Raw genomic sequence first — 22,520 nt, 5'->3', positions numbered from 1 at the left:
TAGAAGTTTGAAATGTTGCATTTTGAACAAGTCTTTTACAATAAACAATAGGTGCAGGAGTAGGCCATTCAGCCCTTTGAGCTAGCACCACCATTCAATGTGATCATGGCTGATCATTCTCAATCAGTACCTCATTCCTGCCTTCTTCCCATACCCCCTGGTGCTTTTGGTGCTAGTTATCAATCGAAGTGGTGGGGAAGAAAGCTATGGATGACTAATCTACTGGAGCTGTTTAAGGATGCCATTAGTGGAATCAATAATGGGAGACAAGTGAATGTGGTGTATTTGGATTTTCAGAAACCTTTTGTGTGGAGGGGATTCTGTTCCTTTTAAAATAGGGATGCATGAAGGTACGGAGCTCCATGATCACCTGTTCGAGAGAAAAAATCACTCTCATAGAAAAAGAGGCGGAGTGTAAAGAAGGACATACAAGCAAGTTATATTTGTTACTTAGGATAATGTAGAATGTCACCTTCCACAATTGGTAGAGTATTTTAATTTGTCAATATTTCAGTGAAATGGCAAGGAGGGTTAATTCTTATTACTCTATTTGGATAAGATAGAGAATACTGAAAAAACGTGTCAACTAAATTTTGAAGATTTTCACCTTATGATTAATCAAGGAAATGCAGGTCAAGTACAATGCATCAAATTCCCTAGAGCAAAAAAGTGGAGTAATTATTTGACCCAGGTTGAAAGGGAAAGAATATGGAAGGCTGAAAACAAGCAGAGGTGTCGAGGATGAGAAAGGAGAGCCATAAAATCATACAGCATAAAAACAGATGCTTGAACGTAACCTCATCTATATTAGATATTGTGTCTCCGTCACGTCAGCCTCGTCCTCCTTTGTTGCAGGTAACACAAACCCAGTCTCCTTTTCATTCAAGCATTCCAATCCAGGCCAAGTCTTTTTCACACTAACTTTATCACATATTTCTTGCAGTGCATAAACCAGTCCAACCATTCTTTAGTACAACTCATGTCGTAGCACGACTCATAATCAGTGTATTGACTTGTGATTTAGTTTAGTTTTTGTTTAGAAATACAGCATGGAAACAGGCCTTTTGGCCCACCGAGTCTGCGACCAGCAATCCATGCACACTAACATTATCCTGCACACACTGGGGACAATTTACAATTATACCAAGCCAGTTAACCTACAAAACCTGTACGTCTAGAAGGAAACCGGAGCTTCCCAGAGAAAACTCACACAGGTCATGGAGAGAATGTACAATCAGACAAGCACCCGTAGTTAGGATCGAACCCATGTCTCTGGCGCTGTAAGGCAGCAACTCTACCGCTGTGCCACCCTATGCACCTTCTTACCCGTATTACTGCATTAGGAGATATAAGTACTTGTACTCCTAGGTCACTTTGAACAATACTCTCCAGGACTCTACCATTGTGTATATCCTGTCTGAGTGTAACTTGCCAAAATGCATCTCTGCATTTATCAGTTAAATTCCATATGCTATTCCTTAGCCCACTTTCCCAGTTAGTCATTATCCTGTTGAAACCTTAGATAGTCTTCTTCACTGTACACTTTACCGCTAATTTTCGTATCATCTGCAAATGTACTAATCATACCACCTATATTTTCATCCATATCGTCTAACAGCTGGTGTGGAACCATTAGCCAATTTGTATCTCCTGAAGGTCCCAAATTTGAGCAGGTTTCACATGGTCCCTTCATGGGGGAAATGGTGAAGAAGGCCTCAGTTGTTTTTCAGACAGCTGCTGGCATAGGTGTTTGAAGGTTGTGGTCGAGATTAAGGCTGTAATGAGAAATGCAAAAAATGCAGGGATACATTTTAAATTATTTGATGCAATGAGTTTCGAGCTATCTGCTCCATGGGTTTGGAGCACAAAACCCATGTAACAGACTTTATAAGAGCAAATCACAGTATCATGTCATGCTGCCGCTCAGTGGCCAAAGCCTGCAATTAACCTTTCATTTGTACATTATGTATCTCATATTTTATTTAAAATTTAAAACAACATTATTTAAATTCTCATGCAATAACACCTACATATTGTAAGTAAATGAAATAGTACTGAAATAGAAACTGTTTCTGCCCACCTCCTTACAAACTTTAGGAAAAAAACCTGCAGATGCCGGTTTAAATCGAAGGTAGACATAAAATGCTGGAGCAACTCAGTGGGTCAGGCAGCCTCTCGGGAGAGAAGGGTCATCTCTGGAGAATAACTGGGTTCGGTATCTCGCTTCTTCAGACTTCTGAAGGGTCTTGACCCGAAACGTCACCCATTCCCTCTCTCCCGAGATGCTGCCTGACCCGCTGAGTTACTCCAGCATTTTGTGTCTACCTTCGACTTAAACCAACATCTGCAGGTTTTTTTTCCTAGAGTTTGAAGGGAGGTGGGCAGAAACAGTTTCCCATTGCAAATTTACAGTTGTGGCTGTTACATACATTCTGCATCCACTTATTCAGGTGATACGTGCTACTCCCACAGCCCAATATTGCACAAATGTGCATGGCTTTGCCCAGTAACATATAAATCAAAATAGATAGCAAAGTCAATCATATGTTAATTCAAATAGGGTCCTGTAAGCATGTCCATTGCGGTACAAGTTACAATGCAAAAGAAAATCGTCACGATCTCACTCACTCACCGAAGCATAAAGCAATAAAACAAACAAAATCATCGTAGTTTTGTACAAATTAACCATAAAAACACCTAATTAATAGTTTTGAAAACAGTATTTTCTTACCTCGAAGAAGCAAAAGGAAAATACGGATGAAACGCAGGTCTGTACACACGCAGCAGCTCAGCCGGCGAGAAAGTTTAGCGCGAGTGACCTATGACCTGGGCATGCGCAGTCGAGATAGTAAGAAAGGAAATCAGTATTTTGGATTTTTAAACCTCGTATGATGACTGAGTGTTAGTAATTTAAGTAAATTTACTGAAATGCATTCGATGTATTTCCTGCTAAGATCTGGTCCTGTAGCTGAAATGGTGTTAATGTAGCTGTATGTATTTATCTCCAATTTCTATTGGACAATGCTGCTTCACATGAAATTATGTCATAATATCCGATGTGGTCATGGTAATTGTTCTGCTCAGAACTGTTTATGACCTGAAAATAAATCTGGTGATGATGTTTAATTCATGGAAATTATTAATATTTTCCAAGCAGTAAAACTTCAAACCCTCAATGAGTGTCATACTTTTTGATTACAGTTGCAATTGTAATACATTTGTACATTGTCATGTTAACTGTCAAGGTAAAGTGCATTCTTCATAACAAAAATATTCATAAAGGAGGCTTCGATCTGCATAGTCTGTTGGTAAGTTTCATGGTTATTCTTGTGATTGTAATTTCTCTTGAATATTGAATCTTGTATCTTTCACTTGTAGTGTTCGTGCCCATTTTTTAATGAATGACCAATGTGTGAATCATATTTAAAACTGGAGCAAGATCAAGGTGATACATTTTGGGACGTCAGTTAGAGATAGGACAGACACAATAAATGGAAGGGTCCATGTTCCTTGAAAGTGGTAAAGTAGGTAGAGAGGTTGGGGAAGACGACATTACATGCCTGCCTTCGTAGTTTAGGGCATAGAGTTCAAAAGTTGTGGCATTATGTTGCATCTTTACAAGTTACTGCTTGATCACATTTGGAGTGTTGTGTGCTGTTTTAGTTGTCACCCTATTTGGAAGAATGTAATTGTGCTGGACAGAGTGCAAGGGAGATTCACCAAGATGTTGTCTGATTGCAGGACTTTAGCTATGAAGTGAGATTGGATAGGCTAGCCTTGTTCTCCCTTGAGCAAAGGGGGCTGACCTGATAGGAGTATATAGGTTAATTTAGGTGACAGGAAGTAGCTTTAAAGGGGATCTGAGGAGCAAATACTTTTATACAGAGTGGTTGATATCTGGAAAGTGTTGTCCGAGTTGGTAGATAGAATCACTATGTTTACACAGATTTTAAATGGGCAAGGTATAGAAGGGTACAGTCCTAATGTAGCAAATGGAATTAACATTGATGAGTGTAAAGGTTGGCATAGACGCATTAAGCTGAAGGGAATACCCCCAGGGCTGCGTCCTTAGCCCCCTACTGTACTCCCTGTACACACATAACTGTGGGGCCAGGTTCAGCTCAAACTCCATCATCAAGTTTGCTGATGACACTGTGGTGATGGGCCGGATCTCCAACAACGATGAGAAGGCCTACCGGGAGGAGGTGGCTGATCTGGCACTCTGGTGTCAGGACAATAGCCTCCTCTTGAATGTCACTAAAACAAAGGAGCTGATTGTGGACTTCAGAAGGGCTAAACATCCAAGGACGTACACACCACTGGAGATAAATGGGTCTATTGTGGATAGGGTGAGCAGTTTTAAATACTTGGGAGCCCGCATCGCAGAGGATCTGACGTGGGCAACGCACATTGCCGCACTGGTGGGTAAGGCTAAGCAGCGCCTTTACCACCTTAGACAACTGAGGAAATTCAGAGTGTCTCTGAGGATCCTTCATTGCTTCTACTCTGGGGCTGTAGAGAGCATCCTGTCCGGCAACATTACAGTCTGGTTTGGGAACAGCTCTGCCCAGGACAGGATGGCCCTGCAGAGAGTAGTGCGTTCGGCAGAACGCACCATGGGAACTACACTCGTCCCCCTGCAGGACCTATACATCAGGAGGTGCAGATCCAGAGCAAGCAAGATCATGAGGGACTCCTGCCACCCCAGTAACGGACTGTTCCAGATGCTACGATCAGGCAAACGCCTCCGCTGTCACGCTGTGAAAACGGAGAGGATGAGACAGAGCTTCTTCCCACAGGCCATCAGGACTGTCAACTTTTATAACCCCAGAGACTAAATTTTTGTCGACACTAATAGTAACTTATTAACTTTATTTATATGCTGTAACTGTAATTCTTTTTGTGCACAACCCGCAGGCATTGCCACTTTCATTTCACTGCACATCGTGTATGTGTATGTGACAAATAAATTTGACTTGACTTGACTTGACTTCTGTGTTCCATATCCCTGAGATACAATGATATCAGTTCACATTTCTGTTGTCGTCGTATATTTGTTTCTTTAATTAATTTCTTTTAATTTTGCTTTAGAATTTAATGTATCGTAACCAATCCATTCATTTCCTAAAATTAAGCATGTACTCACCGGATTTATAAAGGCATTTAATGTGTTTTGATAATCCTGAAGTCAGCTGCTTGTTAAATGCTTTGCTTGTCAAGTTTCAAAAACTCAAATTGAAATGTTGTTTGTGACCTTTTGAGTAAAGTGAAAGAGTTGACATTTTAAGTTTTAAAAAAATGTGCAGCGCTTTCTCAATATTTTAGGTACCACACACTTCTAGGAATCACTGTTAGGATTACTTCCGTCAATAAATATCACGCTCTTGATCATTTACTATCAGCATTATTTTTTCAGCATCATCACAATCTTAGCCCACTACAAAATATCTTAATTTTATTTTCTGGCATTTTATTCTTAAGAATAAAAAATACTGTTAACTGAATATAAAATGGTATAATATGCTCTATTGCAAGTGCATTTAGTCATTATACAGTGCATCAATGGGAAGTGAAAAAAATCTGGTGATAACGCACACAATTGTGCAATGTACTTTAACCTTCAACCATTTGGTTGAATTATCTGGTAAACTGCACAAGACGGCCTTTATTTTATGTGGAGATGTGTATTGATATTACACTATTGAGGGTAGGAATAAGGTTTCCGCTTATGAAAATGCTGGAAACGGTTAATAGTTCAGGCAGCATTTAGCCAAAACAGTGATAAATTAGAATTAAGACATGTTTTAAGTTGCAGAGAAGTGGGAAGAATGAAGCGAATAAAGGGGATCTATTTAGGATGAGGCCCACAAATCTAACTGACATGGCAGTGTTACTGGCTGGCTGAGTCTGGTTCATAGAGCTATACAGCATGTAAAAGTGCCTTTCGCCCAACTCAACTATGGTGACTGAGCTAGCGCCACTTGCTTGTTCCTGGCCCATATCCCTCCAAGCCGTTCCTATTTGTGTACCCATCTTTTGCATGTCTTTATTGTAAAGGCATTTGATGTGCATCTTCTTGGATAGTCCCTCTATACTGAGATGACTTCTACTCTAGTTCTATGGGGTCTGAGGTACTTGATAAGGCTAGTGAAGCCGGCCAGGTTTCACCACAAATAAAATGGTGATTTGGCAGATGGTGTAATGAGAGGTGGTATTCCCCTCTGATATCATGCTGGACTACTTCATACTCCTGGCAAAGAGTCCTCAATGCTATCCATAGGGCTTTTTCTCCATTTTGAACATTGCTGGCAAGGTTCTATTGGCTCATTTGAAGACATTCTTGAATTGACATAGTCAAATCACACAGTAGCAGGCTTTTCAGCCTTCATTGTCCATGCCGATCATTAAGTAGCCGACATTTTCTTTTAAACTGTTGAAGTACACTCCAACTGGTAATGTTAGATGAAAGAATGACACCTTTTCTCCCTTAATGTAACTTGTGTAAAGCACTAATGTCATGCTGCAAACATCACTTCAAATTTTTGCTACATTAGGAAATATAGACCTTAGTAGTTTTTAATGTATGGGAAGAGGTATATTTTTATATAATGTTGGTTTTCAAAACTGCCAAGCTGTTATCAACATAAGGTTCCTCAAAGGTGCCTTGTTTTCACTCCAGTTTCACTGTTGTGGTAGGAAGATTCAGTTGCCTGATAACAGCTGGGAAGAAACTATCCCTGAATCTGGAGGTGTGTATTTTCAACCTCTGTACCTTTTGCCCGATGGGTGAGGGGGGAAGAGGAAGTGGCCAGGGTGCAACTCGTCCTTGATTATACTGCTGGCCTTGCCAAGGCAACGTGAGGTATAAATTGAGCCAATAGGAGGTTGGTTTGTGTGATGGTCTGGGCTGGGTCCACAATTTGCTACAATTTCTTGCAGTCTTGGATGGAGCTGTTCCCAAACCAAGCTGTGATGCATCCTGATAAAATGTTGTCTATGGTGCATCTGTAGAAGTTGGCGGGAGTTGTAGGATACATGCTGAACGTCCAAAGCCTTCAAAGGAATTAGAGGTGTTGGTGTGTTTTCTTGGTCGTTTCTTCAATATGGGCATTCCAGGAGAAGATGTTGGTGATATTGACTCCTAGGATTTGAGATTTTCAACCATCTCTACTTCGGCACCATCAATGCAAACTGGGGTGTGTGTACCACTTTGCTTCCTAAAGTCGATCACTACCTCCTTTGTCTTGGTGACATTGAGAGAAAGATTGTTGTCTCAACACCAGACCCGAGGTTCTCAACATTCTTTGTCATCCTTTGTGCCTCTGAATGGATGGAATTCACGCTGCAATCAAGAAGCAAATCTTGGGCCTTGGGGAGATGGCGGTTGAGGACTCGGTCACTATCTGCAAAGTTAGCAGGGAGACCTCTCTAGTTACTGCAATTGGATTTAACTCCTTTTGCACACTTTGGAGATAAAGTGGTAAAAATTGCTCTCCTATCTAGTACCTTGTAGTTTTTCAGCTAGCGTGTGACCATGACTATTTGCCAGTCATTTGCCAATCTTTCATGAAATCTGTTGTATTCTTGACCAGATAAATGTACTTTCACAACAGTAGCTTAGATTTGGGTGTGAGAACTTTTTAAAATCAGTTACTAAATGGCAGCTGTTCTAATGGTAAAATCTTTCTAAGATGACATGTCTTTGTAAAAAAACCCACAATGGATTGATAATCAAACAATCTGTTAGTTAACACTGACTGTCTTCTCTGCTACTTTCGAACTAAGTTCAAGGGACAGCAGGTCATCTTTCAATAAACAATTTATGTGGTTCCTTGCACAAAGTTGAGTTCAGAATTCGTAGAGCACATTCACTTATTGTTCAAATAGTATTTGATGGCATTGACATAGTCTCGAAAAATGGCAAATCCAATCAGAGTACAGCTCCAATAACCTGACACACTTGGGACTTTAAGGCTGGATAAGTAAATTTTCAAAACTTTTGGATGTTACTCCTATAATACCCAAGTATGTTTTTATTGTGTTTTTACATGTTACATAGTAGTACAATAACTGTTCCTGTTGAATTAAAAAAGAATGAGGTACAAACACTCAGGACCTTTTGCACCTGCTGCCATCCTACCCATGGTCCTGACTGCTGGTATTCCAGACCCCAACAACAGCTCTGGCTACCCACCTGGCCCAAACTCCAAATTCTGGCTGTGCACTCCATTCACACCCTAGTCACCCAGCTCACACGACAAACTAATTGTAATTGTAATTAATTTATTAGCCAAGTATGTAAACATACTTTGATTTGCCAACAGTCATACAAAAAACAACAAGATACATAACCACATAAAAATTAAACATGGACTTAAACAGCCACCACAACGGCGTGTGAGAATCCCCAGGGCACTCAGCATAAGCGAAGACCCACAGTCATCAGTTCAATGTCCGGGCCACACACACCCTCCTTCACTGTGATGTGACCAGAGTTGTACCGACCGCTGTCACACTTTCTATGCAGTCCCTGTCTGCCCGAACAGTCAGAAAGCCGTCCACACTCGCACTGGACTCCGGGATGTCCTCATGGAGCCATGTCTCTGCTAAACACTGAGATCACTACACTCACAGCACTCCCTCCGAGTCCTCACCAGTGCAGGCAGCACGTCCATCTTGTTTTTTCGGCAACCTCATATTCCCCACTGGTGGAAGGCAAATAACTTGTACCTTCTTTCCCTTTTCCCCTGTGGTCGGGGCAATCGAAACTTCCACAGTCGGGGCAATCGAAGCATCCGCATCGGGGTGATCGAAGCTTCCATGTCGGGACGATCGAAGCTCCCAGTTGGGGCTCCCGCAGTCGATCCCTCGCAAAGGGACCTCCAGCTCCACGACGCTAAAGTCACAGTGCAGACGGAGATACGATGGAAAAAATCGCATCTCCGTCGAGGAAAGAGATAAAAAAGGTTTCCCCCAACCCTCCCCACCCCCACATAATACAAAAACTAACGATATACTAAAAACATACAAGTAAGCACAGTAAACACAGACTAAAACGGCAAAAGAAAAAAAAGACGAGACAGGCTGTTGGCGCGGCTGCCATGTACGGCACCACCTGATAATGAGTGTGCTAGCTGCCAAATCCCATTGATTTCCAAACAACAGAACGCTAGATTATTGAAGTTTTACTACATTATGTATTTTGTTTTTCATTATTATTCCCCTTAATTAAAACTACCCTACCTTGTATCATCTAATCGTGACTGCCAGACATACTTTCCCATTTGCTCATTCCTCTGTCACATTCCTTTGTGTGCTTGCTTAAATGTTAAAACATTTTTGCAGTTTAAATAAAGGGAGTCAAATTTTTCACCAGCCACAGAAAGAGAGTAAGAGAATAATTTGCTGTTTATTGCTTTGTATCGGTTCATGACATTACAGAATGCTTTTGCCACTAATTAAGTACTAGTCACTGTATAATGTAGTCCTTGTGGCACACCAATAGCCCAAGAAAGTTGTACAGTAAAGCTTCCAATGATCTAAATGCCCAAAATGCTGTTTAAAAAAAAAAGGTTGAAAATCTGCTGAATAGTTCCAGTATCTGGTTTAATTGCATATTTCCAGCATCCATGTGATTTTGATTTTGTTGAACTTTAAAGCGACATTTTTCAATAGGAGTGTGCAACATCATCAAATGCTCATTTGAAATAATTCGCCATTCAAGGCAAAATTCAATATAAATGCAAGAAGTTCAGTGAGCGCGTGGCTTGTGAAGTGTTATTTCAGTTCTTCCTGACTTTTTAAAATCTGGTTGGTGAAGTTGATTGGTGATACTTTTAAGTGTTTTCAAAATATAATTGCATATTTTGTTTTTGTCAGAAATTTATATAAAGCAGAACAATATTTTGTTTATTTCAGCTGTTTTTATTCCCTGCTGTGAAATTTTGGCACCCTGTTCACAATAAAAGTATTTGAAGTTTAGTATTGAATTTTTATTTTCATGTTGTGATTGTTTTAGAAGTGAATGTGAATAGTATCAATAATGAAACTTTACAGTATTGACAAGCACATACTGGGGTAAAGCCCAACTTGCTGTTCCTACAATGTGCTCCAAATACCTGTAGGCATTTGCTAATCAGTTCTTTATTAATGACCGATTGGTTTAAGTTTACAAATTTAATAGAATTAGATTTAATACACAAATACACTGGGAATCAGTTACTGGAATATGAAATCTGAGCATTACATTAAAAATCACTTATGTGCATTATGACATGTACGTGGAACCTTTGGTATTTTCTTGGTATCCGTTCAACATTAAATACTTTACAGTATAGTTAAGAGTGTGTTAAATCTCACTTCTGCTTTCCTCGAGACCAGACAATTTTCAAAAGATTCTTTCCTGTTTATGTCAGGGAGAATTTCAAACTTGACCTGGCAATTTTCTAAGAAGTGGATCAATTTCTTCAATACAATGCACTCTACTTTCCAACTGCATGCAACTATCTATTGAACTTCCCATTTCTGTTACCTTACAGTTAATAATTTTGTAATCTAAACCTCTCGCATGGTGAGAGGAACATGCTATTCTGATTCTGATAAATGCTAAGTTTAGATGATGTTCTGACAGAAATGCTGGCTTTGTTCTGTTGGAAATATTTATATGCTACCGCTATTATTTTCAGTCAGACTCGCCACCCCTTTCAGCCAACATGCCCTGTCTGACTTGTATGCATCATTTTGTTAGTTGGATGAGAAAAACGTTAACTCCTGTGAGTGGTATCAGTAGTCATCCTTGCCATTTAGCAAGCAAAGAATTTCACTGTGACTTGTCACATGTGACAAAGTATTCAATTCATTTTCCTCTCCCTCTACATTTTCCCTTTTTCGTACTATTTTATTTGATTCTTTTCTTTACAGACCTTTTAGCTAACCTTCTAAATGTGAGTTGTTCACAGATGATATTTGTGGAGGAGCTTAAAGCAGCGTGACTGGCACATTATGTTCAATATTGGTTGAGTTTGCTTAAGGATATTTCACTGTAAAGCTATAGCATGCGCAAATATACCTCGTTCGTCAGCTTGATTATCAAACTATTTCCAGCAGGTAGAGAAATATGGAAACTTAGAGAATAGGTGCCGGAGTAGGCCATTCGGTCCTTCGAGCCAGCACTGCCATTCAATGTAATCATGGCTGATCATCTAAAATCAGTACCCCGTTCCTGCTTTTTCCCCATATCTCTTGATTTCTTTAGCCCTAAGACCTAAATCGAACTCTCTTCAAAACATCCAGTGAATTTACCTCCTCTGCCTTCTGTGGCAGAGAATTCCACAGATTCACAATTCTTTGTGTGAAAAAGATTTTCCTCATCTCAGTCCTAAATGGCCTACCCCTATTCTTAAACTGTGACCCCTGGTTCTGGACTCTCCCAACATCGGGAACATTTTTCCTGCATCTAGCCTGTCCACTAAGAATTTTATGTTTCTATAAGATCCCCTCAACTTTCTAAATTCCAGTGAATACAAGCCCAGTCGACTCATTCTTTCATCATATGTCAGTCCCAGGAATTAACCTGGTGAACCTATGCTGCACTCCATCAATAGCAATTGGGTCATTCTTAGTCACGTGATCAAAATTGTGGAATACATCTCTTCTAATTCTGAAAGCATTACAGTTATATTGTTTTGTACTGTATATATGACGTGTCAAAGTTTATCAAGTGAATTTTTTTGTATGCTTTGCTGACAATGTTTATTTAGGGTAAGAAGTCAAATATGACTGGTCACGTGTGTGGCACATGGTTTTACATTTTGGAGCTTTTTGGTAAACCAAGTTCGCAGGCTTTATATGCTAGAATAGATTTTTGTTCAACTATTCTTGGAAAAGGAGTTGATATTAGATCTAAATTTGGCCATGTGCCTTCATATTGTATTTCTGAAGTCAAAACTACACATCAGTTCCACTTGTACTTTCAGTAGTACATTGAAGATTATATATTCTTGATTGTTACTGCAATTACACAGGAAACTTTTGGAGTAGGCTTTATGTTATGAACAAAGGCCCATGTGGAAAAAGCCAGAGTAGGAAACATTCAGGCTTACAGCAACAGATTTTGTCATTTTGAATCAAAGTATTGTTTGCTCTAGTTCTTATTTATTACACTATCTACTGTTGGGGGAAAAAAAATGACATCCCTTGCCTCCTGCAGATGAACTTGCCCACAATTGATTTGTCCAGCCAGACAACAAGTATAAACTTGCATGTGACTTGCCCAGGCAGAATTAAAAGCAATTTGAGATGTTGAACAACAGAGATCTGTTTACTGTAGGGAGTTGATCTTGTTTTGTTAACTACAGAAACTAAACAATAAAACACTATTTTGCTGTAGACAATAGACAATAGAAAATAGGTGCAGGAGAAGGCCATTCGGCCCTTCGAGCCAGCACCGCCATTCAATGTGATCATGGCTGATCATTCTCAATCAGTACCCCGTTCCTGCCTTCTCCCCATACCCCCTGACTCTGCTATCCTTAAGAGCTCTATCTAGCTCTCTCTTGAATGTATTCAGAGAATTGGCCTCCACTGCCCTCTGAGGCAGAGAATTCCACAGATTCACAACTCTCTGACTAAAAAAGTTTTTCCTCATCTCTGTTCTAAATGGCCTACCCCTTATTCTGAAACTGTGGCCCCTGGTTCTGGACTCCCCCAACATTGGGAACATGTTTCCTGCCTCTAACGTGTCCAACCCCTTAATAATTTTATACGTTTCGATAAGATCCCCTCTCATCCTTCTAAATTCCAGTGTATACAAACCTAGTCGCTCCAGTCTTTCAACATATGACAGTCCCGCCATTCCGGGAATTAACCTAGTAAACCTACGCTGCACGCCCTCGATAGCAAGAATATCCTTCCTCAAATTTGGAGACCAAAACAGCACACGGTACTCCAGGTGCGGTCTCACTTGGGCCCTGTACAACTGCAGAAGGACCTCTTTGCTCCTATACTCAACTCCTCTTGTTATGAAGGCCAACATTCAATTGGCTTTCTTCACTGCCTGCTGTACCTGCATGCTTCCTTTCAGTGACTGATGCACTGACACCCAGATCACGTTGTACGTCCCCTTTTCCTAACTTGACACCATTCAGATAATAATCTGCCTTCCTATTCTTACCACCAAAGTGGATAACCTCACACTTATCTACATTAAACTGCATCTGCCATGCATCCGCCCACTCACACCACCTGTCCAAGTCACCCTGCAACCTCATGGCATCTTCCTCACAGTTCACACTGCCACCTAGCTTTGTATCATCGGCAAATTTGCTAATGGTACTTTTAATCCCTTTAGCCCTTAAATAAGAGGTGTTCTTGATTTATGTAGGCAAACCTTCAAGTAGAAGACTTCAACGTAAATGCTCTGTATGTTAATTCATTATGTGATTAGTTCTCTCTTTAGACACCGTTTCTGAGATGCTTGTTGTATAAAAGTTCTGATTGCTGCATTTTTAAAAGATACACAATGTAATCTTCAGTGAAAATAGACTACCTCATGTTGGAAGAATATTTTTCCAAATATGGAGCCTAATTTGTAATGCCTAAAGTACAAATGACTTCAGTGGGCAGCGTCTCCTGAGATGCCTGACCTGCTAAGTTACTCCAGTGCATTGTCTTTCAAAAGTTTTGAGCTTTAAATCGAGGAAGCAAAAACTGCTGGAAGTATGAAATAGAAATTCTCGCAATGCGATATTTCTGAAATTTGTTGAATTCTAACTTGAGTCCAGAAGACCATAATATGCTTGCTACAATCTGAGTTTTAAAATAGGCTAAATAGTCCTTTATATTCAGCTATTTTAATTCATCCATCTCAAGTGGTGTTGCTGTTCTTCACAGTGCTGTTCACCTATTGTTAATTAATTCTAGAGTTATTTCCGTTTCTTCTGTATTTGTAAGTCCATTGACCACTCGATATATAGAATTACTTACAATTAATCTGTAATTTATCTTTTTCAATGTTGTATCCCTCCTTGGCCATTAAGCTTACAAACTCTCAACTATCCGTTTAGCTTAGAGATACAGCATGGAAACAGGCCCTTCAGTCTACTGAGACCGTGCCGACCAACGATTCCATACATCAGCACTATCCTACACTCCAGGGACAATTTACAATTTTTAAAAAATGAAGCCAATTAACCTACAAACCTGTACGTCTTTGGAATTAGGAGGAAACCGGAGCTTTGGGAGAAAACCCACGTGAACACCGCAAGAGCGTACAAACACTCATAGTCAGGTTTGAATCCAGGTCTCTGACGCTATATGGCAGCAACTCTACCGCTCCTATTCTGTGCCGTCAGATAGCCCCTACCTCCTGGTTACTCTTCAGACAGGTTAATCCCTTTGCTTTGAGAGTTAAAATTGAAATGAGTGTTCTGTCCAATGCAATTTGCATCAGTTGATGTCATGTTTATGGTCATTTGCATAAGTCTCTACTCTCAAGAAAATATTCCATGTGCCAGTATGCTGTACCTCAACTAGTATTAAACTGTTAGTATGACTCAAAACCTGCAAAGTTATTTATCCTGTATTGGGTTTGATATGCAAGTGAACTGCTGCGTGAGAGCAAGCAGGACGTACGACTGATTTAGTTTTTAGTTTTGGAGATACAGCACCGAAACAGGCCCTTTGGGCCACCGGGTCCACGCCAACCAGCGATCCCCGCATATTAATACTATCCTACACATACTTGGGACAATTTTTACATTCGCCAAGTTAATTTACCTACACACCTGTACATTTTTGGAGTGGGGGAGGAAACTGAAGATCTCAGAGAAAACCCCTGGGGAGAATGTACAAACAACATACAGACAGCACCCATACTCAGGATCGAACCCAGGTCTCCAGCGCTGCAAGAGCTGTAAGGCAGCATCTCTACTGCTGTGCCAACGGCTATTGGCTAACTTTATACCATATGTTTGATGTAGAATGGAAAACCAAAGTGTTTTTTAAATTTTCAAAATTGATACAGCATTTGTCAGTGGCAAACATTGGTAAGAAGGGAATCAGTTCTTTGGAATTGGTACTGAAATACGAGTCAGGAAGATGGAGGACAGAAAACTGGAAACCTGAGCAAAGTTTGATCAATGAATGTGGAGCAAAGAAGCAATTTTTGAAAAAAGGAAATTCTGAAATACAACTTTATTCAGAATATAAATATCATTACAATCATATTATTTTCTTGACTCCTTGTCCGAAGCGAGAAAAAGTGCAACAGTCATACAGCACAACAGTACTATATGAAAAAATACAACAGAGTCATACAGCACAGAAAGGGCTTCTTAACATGGCCATGCTCACTTGGATACCCCAGCTATAGTCCCATTTGTCTCTATTTGGCACATCCTCCAAGGCTTTCATGTCCAGATATCTTTTTAAATGTTATCATACCTGCCTCAACTACCTCCTCTGGCAGCTTGTTCCATATACCCACGCCCTCTGTGTGGAAAAAGCTACCACTTGGATTTCTATTGTATCTTTCTCTTCTCACCTTAAACCTATGTCCTCTGATTCATAATTTCCCTACTCTGGGTAAAAGACTCTATACCTTCACCCTACCCCATTTCCCTCATGATTTTATACACCTCTATAGGAAGATCAGCAAGTTATTCATAGTGGCGCAGCAGTAGAGTGGCTGCCTTAAAATGCCAGAGACCCGTGTTCAATTATGACCACGGATGTTGTCTGTATGGAGTTTGTATGTTCTCTCTGTGACTGCATGGGTTTTCTCTCGGTGGTTCGAATTCCTCCTACACTCCAAAAATTTGTAGGTTAATTGGCTATTGTAAATTGTCCCCAGTGTTTAGGATAGTGTTAGTGTATGAGATGATCGCTGGTTGGCGCTGACTCGGTGGGCCGAAGAGTCTGTTTCCACGCTGTATCTTTACAGTAAAGTACTGAAGTAAAGTCAAAAAGCAGTGAATAAAGTGATATAAATTGGGGGCATTTCCCTTGCAGAGAAATGTGACACTCTGAATAGGTGCAGGATGTCGCGGGCAAGACCAGCATTGATGGCATAATCGAGGAAGAAGTGGTTCAAATACTTATGGGGAGGCACGAAAAATTCAAACATGTATGTGTTCTTGAGTGAGAGATATCTCCAGGACACAAGGAACATGGAAAATGGGGGGGGGGGGAGAAACAAAGGTCCTGATTTTCGCATCATAGGAATATAGCCTTGTGATTTCTCTCAAATTCTCAAATGCTAGTTCTAATTTATTATATTCCCCTAGTTCAGGACACTTGCAGTCAGAGAAGTCAGACTCTATATCCCCTGAGTTCTATTTGGGGTGACATTATGATTTCTAGCTCCTCTAATCTTTTCAATTCAAAATGTAAAACAAGTATATATAATTTGTTATTACATTAATTCCACACCTCTCTGTATCATTCTGGTGAATTCTGCACTATATTCCCTCTGAGACCAAAATGTCTTTGAGATGAAACTTGGTGCCTGAAACTAAATGTGGGATTCCTAATGGTCTGTGAATAACTAATAGATCAAATTTTCACTTTCATATCCTAGTCCTGTTGAGATAAATATTCTATAATTAGCTTGAATTACTTTTTAAATGTGCCCTAACTCATCAGCGATTTTTCAGATAGGACAAGAGACATCCTGTAGAGAGACTGAGAACTTAAAATCCTCAATGATTGCACTGTTATAATGAGCAATGACAATATGGAACACTTTCAGATGGGCTATAGTAAACCAACGAAAGTGTGAAGAAGGAGTTTGAAAGCTTTGTTTATCTTGTCTAAAATATTGTTGCAAGCCTCCATAAAAGGCAAACAAAAACTTTGTTAGTACAAAAATGCAGGATCTGAAACATTAATTTTATTTCACATGCCAGCAACTAGGAATTTAGATGAGAATGCTAGTTGTTTATCATATCTAAATTTGATGCAGGCAGTTCTGCTATAATGTGATAATCATATTCCTAAGAAAGCTCTTGTTATGGAAAATTGCTTTAAAAAACTAATTATCAGTGGGAGAAAAAGGGGATCGTGTGGAGATTATTTCAACCTCGCAATAAGTAATTTTTCCTCACAGGATTTTCAGAAATAAGATCTTTTTAATGCTGTAAGCTTATTTATCACTGCAAGCTAAAAATACCAACAGCATAACATTGCATCGTTTAATAGAGTATTCTTGCACGAGTGTCAATAAAAGTGATCGCTTGTCAATTTTAGTGGGTCCCTGTGGGGAAAGTAGCAGTTGTGTTCTTCAGAGATGATGATGTCTGATCACTGCATGGTGGCTACGTAGAAAACTTTTTTTTCTAAGACAGCTTTTTTCCTGCTAGCTTATTTCCAAAGTAACTTGAGTGGTTCTCTAGTTCCTGAACAAAATTGGATCGACTAATTGGATCGACATAAGACAGTGTTTCTTAATGTATTTAACATTGCATCCAATTACCTTTATCAAAGTCTGAAGAAGGATCTTCACCCGAAACTTCACCTATTTTCTCCAGAGATGCTGCCTGACCCACTGAGTTACACCAGTGCTGTGTGCCTATATTACCTTTTTCAAAACACACATTATAGGAGATGTACCTGTACACTGTACAGTGTCTACCAAGGTGAAGATGTTACAAATTCAATCTTTTAACCTCATTGAATCTTTTTTCCCATTTAAAGAAACATTTTCACTCTGATCATGCTTTTAAATGGATTATTAGCTCTTTACTATTTTTTTTCTAATCGTGGGTAGGTTTCTTCTCCAGAGATTCCAATGAACTGTTAATCCTTGAATTACTAATACTCAACTTTTGTCATTAGTATTTTTCTAATTTGTGTAGAAATCTATTTCATTCAAACTGTTATAAAGTGGACTATTTCACTCCTTGTTTGAAGTGCCAAATGTATCATACTCGACCAAATGTTGAATTGAATTATTATTCAAAGTAACTAACTATGCAATGAAGTGATTTAAATAGATAGATTGGAATTACACGGCTGTTGATTAAAAGCAAGAAAATCTTGTATTTTGTAGGTATAAAAGCTCTGGCAATGACTCCATGCTAACTGAAACACAATATTCTCGAGTGAAGGCAACATTCCCTGGAAATTGGAATTCACAAATTAAAAAGGGCAACCACAGAGTTGCTACCACCAGGTGAGTAAGCTGTATTAAAAATCTAAATTTTGCCTGGCAAGTTTGTATGAATGGTAACATTGGTGTTAGTGGTTTCCTTACTAGAGATTTTTAAACATGGTCTTGCTACCTTTGTTCTCCTTATTCCTCCTATCTCTTGATATTTGCACCATGCTGATGTTTAGTGGGACAGGATTTAACTTCCGTTCATCTGAATTTGCATATTACACTAAAGTAGGTGGTGTCGTAGACTATGAAGACGGATATCAAAAATGACAGCTGGATCATGATCATGTGGGCATGTGAGCTGAAGAATGGCTAATGGAGTTCAATGCAGATAAGTGTGAGGTGTTACATTTTGGGAAGTCAAATCAGGGCAGTACCTTCACAGTGCATGTTAGGGTCCCTGGGTGGTGTTGTAGAGCAGAGGGATCTAGGAGTACACGTGCATAGTTCCCCTGAAAGTGTCATCACAGATAGAGAAGGTGGTAAAGAAGGCTTTTGGTACATCGGGCTTCATCATTCAGTATAGAAGTTGGGATGTTTTGTTACAGTTGTTGAAGACCTTGGTGAGGCTGCATTTGGAGTAGTGTCATCAGTTTTGGTCACCCTTCTTTTGGAAGGAATAAGCTGTAAAAGTGCAAAATAATTTGTGAGGATATTGCCAGATCTCTGGCCTGTGCTACAGGGAGAGATTGGGCAAACTAGGACTTTATTCCTTGGAACACAGAAGATCGAGGGTTTAATAGGAACCCAAGGGACGACTTTTCAACACAAGGGTGTGATTGTTTGGAATGAGCTGCCAGAGAAGGTTGTTGAGGCAGATATAATAACATTTAAAAGACACTTGCACATGTATTTGATGTTTTAGACAAATATGGGCCGAGCTTAGTTGGGGCATCTTGGTGAGCATTGAACAAGTTGGGTTGAAGGGCCTGTTTCTGTGCTGCCTGACTGACTTAGTCTCATTTATGTATATAGTTTGAGTTTTAGTGAACCATTTTGAAAGTGTGGAAGGTTCTTGTACATAGCATTGGTTAGACTTTTTCAAGCAACACAGTTAACATTGTGATGGATCTTTTGCTTTAATGTAGGAAAATAATGATAGTTTTGACCAAACGCGGGCTCGGTGATCGTTTCGCTCAACACCTTTGCTCAGTCCGCCTTAACCAACCTGATCTCCCGGTGGCTGAGCACTTCAACTCCCCCTCCCACTCCCAGTCTGACCTTTCTGTCATGGGCCTCCTCCAGTGTCATAGTGAGGCCCACCGCAAGTTGGAGGAACAGCACCTCATATTTTACTTGGGCAGCTTACAGCCAGTGGTATGAACATTGACCTCCAACTTTAGATAGTTCCTCTGTCCCTCTCTTCCCCTCCCCCTTCGCAGTTCTCCCACTGTCTACCTGTCTCCACCTATATCCTTTCTTTGTCCCGCCCCCCTGGAGAAGGGTCTCAACCCGAAATATTACCCATTCCTTCTCTCCAGAGATGCTGCCTGACCTGCTGAGTTACTCCAGCATTTTGTGATACCTTTGGCTTTAGTGTTGTACAGACTGAGTATCTTCTAGAAAATGGAACCCTTTTGTAAATATGTAGGAGAATTTGAGATTGGATACTTATATTTTGCTTCTTTGTGTACATAACTGCCTAGGTAATATGTACAGGATGCTTGTTATCTTTTAATTATCCATATTGAACCAATGGCCAAGAAAGCACACCAATGCCTCTACTTCCTTAGAAGGTTTAGGAAGTTCGGCATGTCCCCAACAACTCACTAACGTCTACAGATGCGCCATAGAAAGCTTTTTATTGAGATGCATCATAGCTTGGCTTGGGAACAGCTCCATCCAGCCCGCAAGAAATTGTAGCGGTCTGGTCTGCGTCCACAATATCTCACAAACCAACCTTCCTTCCATTGACAAATACATTTACACCTTATGCTGTCTCGACAAGGCTACCAGCACAATCAAGGACAAGTTGCATCCTGGCCACTCCCACCTCCCCTCCTCCCCTCTCCTATCAGGCAAAAGGTGTAGAAGTATAAAAAAACACACCTCCAGATTCAGGAACAGTTTCTTCCCTGTTGTTATCAAGCAACTGAACTATCCCACCAACAACTAGAGAGCAGTCCAGACCTACCATCAACCTCACTGGAGACCCTTGGACTATCTTTGATTGGTCTTTACAGGACTTTATCTTGCATTAAACGTTATTCTCGTTATTCCCTTTACCTGTACACTGTGGATGGCTCAATTGTAATCACGCATTGTCTTTCAGATGATTGGTTAGCACACAAAAGCTTTTCACTGTACCTCTACACGTGACAGTAAACTAAACTCAAACTCACCTATGCTATTCTGTCCGGTTTGGCATACAGTGCAATGGCTCGGGTGTCCACATTCATAACAATTCAGTGTGCAACATAGGTGTGAGGTCAGCACACTTAACCAATATAGTGTCAGTCTTCAAGTGCAACACAAACCTAGAGGACATTTTGTTCAACCCTGTGTGTATCCCAAAAGCACTGAGTCATATAAACAAATATCTTACAATTTTAGAAAGAAAACTTATATATGGCTCAAAATGCGAGAACTGATTTATTTATTTTTGGTCCCGATTCATCACTGTGTGCTTAAAGTAATATAGCAAATCCATTTTCATGCGGTTTCATAGTTTTAATGGTATTATCAAAGAATTGAACCATGTTCCACACATTAGAATTGTACATAATTAATCATAAACTAACGCTCATTAAGCTGCCAGATTAAATACAGTAATGCATTTGTAATTTAGCTTTTAATTAAAAATGAGCAAATACATTTTAAACTAGCATGAGTTTGTAGCTTATCGTATAAAACTTGTATGAAACGCTATCCAAGCCTGACAGCCATTTCGCTTCTGTCAGTATTGGCTGTAAATAGTCAGGCGAGTACTAGACACTGTAGGCTCATAACTTAACCTTTGTTTTAAATAGAACAGCAAGAAGAGCGATAACTTTAAATTAGGACAAGGTGTGGTTAATTGAAATGGAGAAGAGAATTTACAAAGGATTGAGTGGAACTGTGGGAAGACGTATCTCAGACAGTTTTTAAAAATTCACCTATTCCTTTTCTCCAGAGATGCTGCCTGACCCGCTGAGTTACTCCAGCATTTTGTGTCTATCCATAATATTAAGGATTGGTTTTGGAAAGCTGGTTTTAGTATTGGCAATAAATTAAGAGCCAGGAGTGTTATCATGTGTACCGACAACAGGACAGTGAAATTCTGATTTGTGGCAGCATAACATGCACAATGCAGCAGCATAACATACACAATGCAGAAAGATAATAAACAAATTTCCAATAAATGAACCCAATACTAGTGCAAGAAGAAAACCAAAGTCCTTAGTGCAAACTCCATAATTGATCTAAAGTGCTGGTAATAATCATTGTATTTCTACAGGCTAGAATTTGTAGCACTTTATTGTGTATTCATTTATTAACAGGCTTTCAATAAATTGAAGAACATCTATTTGACAGATGTGTATTTTTAATTATGAGCTTATTGGTAGACCCAAATGCCAATTCTGTGTCCATGTGTACACACAACCAAACTAGGTTGGAGAAGAAGAAAGTGGTGGAGTGGGGAGTGGTTTTATCATTTCGGCTTGATGACCTTTCATTGGGCCATCAACTTGAAATGGGAACTTTTTCTTTCCACAGGTGCCACCTGATTTTGTACATTTAAAAAACTGCTGTAATTTTGTTTTTTTAAATCTGACAGCTATACAGCAGCATTGCTTAGTTTGTTGATTGATGGGTACTGTAGCCATTTTGCCCAGTAAACTACTGAACAGTGAGATGGAATTACCTCAATTTGTTCCTTCGGTGATGTAATGATGACGATAAGCGTTTTACTGTTATCACAACTGCAGAATGCAGGCCAAAACCTTGATGTGCCAATTCAAGGCAGATGTCAGTACTATTATGTTAACTTGTACATACATTTTCAAAATTCTAATGGCAGGTTATGATGTACTTCTGTTTTGTGAAATTGAACTCGTAGGCTTGGCCTCCATGCACGATACAATTCTTCTGTTGTCGTTTCAGTGCTCTGCATGTAGAGTGAGAGAGAGAAGTTGCAGTTAAACTTTTTTTAAATGCTTAGTTGTTCTACCTTGGGCCTTGCAATGGCAGGAGAGGAGTCCACAGAGCCATCAGAATGGGTGAAACATGGAGAATGGGAATGTGCATTTGATCAGAAATAGTGGGTTATGTCCAAAGAACGGACCAGTAGTCATGAGGTGAGCAGTTACCAAAACTGAGTCCAACGTTTTGGTCTAAAGTACCAAAGTAGGAACCAAATTCTTAGCTTTCTCTCCACCCCATCTAT

At 39.8% G+C, this 22,520-nt stretch overlaps 1 protein-coding gene and 1 long non-coding RNA gene across 4 annotated transcripts in view; one reads left to right on the top strand and one right to left on the bottom strand.

The window, feature by feature from the left end:
• Positions 1-22,520, top strand: part of spopla (speckle type BTB/POZ protein like a) — a 96,994-nt gene that overhangs the window by 35,788 nt on the left and 38,686 nt on the right. For all 3 annotated transcript variants that reach the window (XM_078403386.1, XM_078403387.1, XM_078403385.1), the window contains one exon: positions 18,047-18,169. The gene's annotated coding sequence lies outside the window, so the exon portion shown is untranslated. The remainder of the gene's footprint in view (positions 1-18,046; positions 18,170-22,520) is intronic.
• The window catches only part of LOC144595765 (uncharacterized), a 38,550-nt gene continuing 36,891 nt past the window's right edge, over positions 20,862-22,520 (bottom strand). The window contains exon 3 of the long non-coding RNA XR_013547534.1: positions 20,862-22,241. This is a non-coding gene — a long non-coding RNA (uncharacterized LOC144595765). The remainder of the gene's footprint in view (positions 22,242-22,520) is intronic.

This window comes from Rhinoraja longicauda, chromosome 8 (assembly GCF_053455715.1).
Source record: "Rhinoraja longicauda isolate Sanriku21f chromosome 8, sRhiLon1.1, whole genome shotgun sequence".
Classification (NCBI taxonomy): Eukaryota; Metazoa; Chordata; class Chondrichthyes; order Rajiformes; family Arhynchobatidae; genus Rhinoraja; species Rhinoraja longicauda.
The sequence above is the reverse complement of the archived record's forward strand: the minus strand, read 5'-3'. Positions and strand labels throughout refer to the sequence as shown.